At 37.4% G+C, this 1,621-nt stretch overlaps 1 non-coding gene across 1 annotated transcript; it reads right to left on the reverse strand.

Moving 5' to 3' along the window:
- Positions 1 to 923: 923 nt before the first annotated feature.
- On the reverse strand, positions 924 to 1,030 carry LOC112517545. Its single transcript, XR_003069728.1, has one exon. It is a non-coding gene; the product is annotated as a small nucleolar RNA R71 (small nucleolar RNA).
- Between the last annotated feature and the right edge of the window lie 591 nt (positions 1,031 to 1,621).

Consider the following 1,621-nt stretch of genomic DNA (forward strand, 5'->3'; position numbering starts at 1 on the left):
TTTCTTAGTTGTAACCAAACCTCCCAATTTTAGATAAATCAAATCCCTCGTTTCTCCATCTGAAATTAATTTTTATAAACTGGACTTTTGAAATAACTTTACAAGCTATCTCTGTGGGAACGATATCTGGTACTTATACCATTATTACTTGTTACGAGACGACAGTAGTTCGAGGTGTATACTTGCCCCGAGTTCTATTTTTGTGTTGAAATCTAAGGTTGAATAAACCGACGAGCAAGTTTTTGGCGCCGCTGCCGGAGATAGCAAGTTGAAGTTTTTTTTTAAAGTAAAGTTTATAAAAGTTAGTTTTTCTACCATCTTTTTGTGAATGCACCGTGCATGCTAAGGCTGTTGCACGATAAACTTTTTCCACTTGATCCAGATATTGAACAAACTTTCAGACAACGAAGAAGAGTGCAAAGAGCTCTTCAAGCTTTAAACTCCGAAACAATGGCTGAAAATGTGATTATTGACGGAGAATGTATAATTAGAAATGAACCACATATTCCACATGAGGATGAGGCTCAAAACATCTATCGTCTTGAAAATGCTAAAAATGGTGGCATTATGGCGTATGTTATTCCTAACTTAACTCAATTGCACACAGGAATACGTAAGCCTACCGTTGGTGCCACCCATTTTTCACTTAAACCACTGATGTTTCAAATGCTTCAAACAAACGTTCAGTACGCTGGTTTATCTTCTGAAGATCCTCATTCTCATCTGCGTTCTTTTATGGAAATCACATACTTTTTTCTCATCCTTGATGTTTCAGACGATGCTCTAAGACTAAAACTTTTTCCATTTTCACTAAGCGATTGAGCAAGAGCATGGTACAATTCTTTGCAACCAGACTCTATGACTACATGGAATGAAATGAAGAAAAGTTTTTGAAAAAGTATTTTCCACTCACGAGGAATGTTAAGTCCAGGAATGAAATCTGTACTTTTAGACAACTGGATGATGAAGCAGTTCCTGATGCATGGGAAAGGTATAAAGAGTTGCTGAGAAAATGCCCTCACCATGGCATTCCGTACTGTATCCAGGTAGAGACATTTTACAATGGTTTAAATGTCATTGCTAGACAAATGCTCGATGCTACTGCAGGCGGAGCTTTCACAGCTTGTACCTATAATGAAGGTTTTGACATACTTAAAAAGATTTCCAATAATAACGGACAATGATCTGACCCACGTGCAATGCCACTGAAGAAAACAACTGGAATAAATAAGGTAGATGTTGTTTCAACATTAACAGCTCAGATCACTAACCTAATTTCAAATTTAACATCTAGCCCACATGTGCAATCTGATGCTAATACCTTTAATTCCAATGTTCAATCAGTACAATCCATGTACTGTGGTGAAGGTCACTCTTTTGAGCCAGTGTCATTGAAATCCTTAGCATGTAAATTATGTCAACAAGACTGGACCGTTTTCTCAGACTTATAATCCGGGAAGGCAAAATCATCCAAATTTTTCGTGGCATAGTCCAGCTCTTAATCCACTAATGCAAAAGCCACAAGGACAGTCCAATTTTCAACCGCAAGTACAGTCCAATTTTCAACAACAAGGCCAATCTAATTTTCGCTCACAAGTGCATCAAGTCAATCATAATAATC

This window comes from Cynara cardunculus (genome assembly GCF_001531365.2).
Source record: "Cynara cardunculus var. scolymus isolate 2C chromosome LG 8, CcrdV1, whole genome shotgun sequence".
Lineage (NCBI taxonomy): Eukaryota > Viridiplantae > Streptophyta > Magnoliopsida > Asterales > Asteraceae > Cynara > Cynara cardunculus.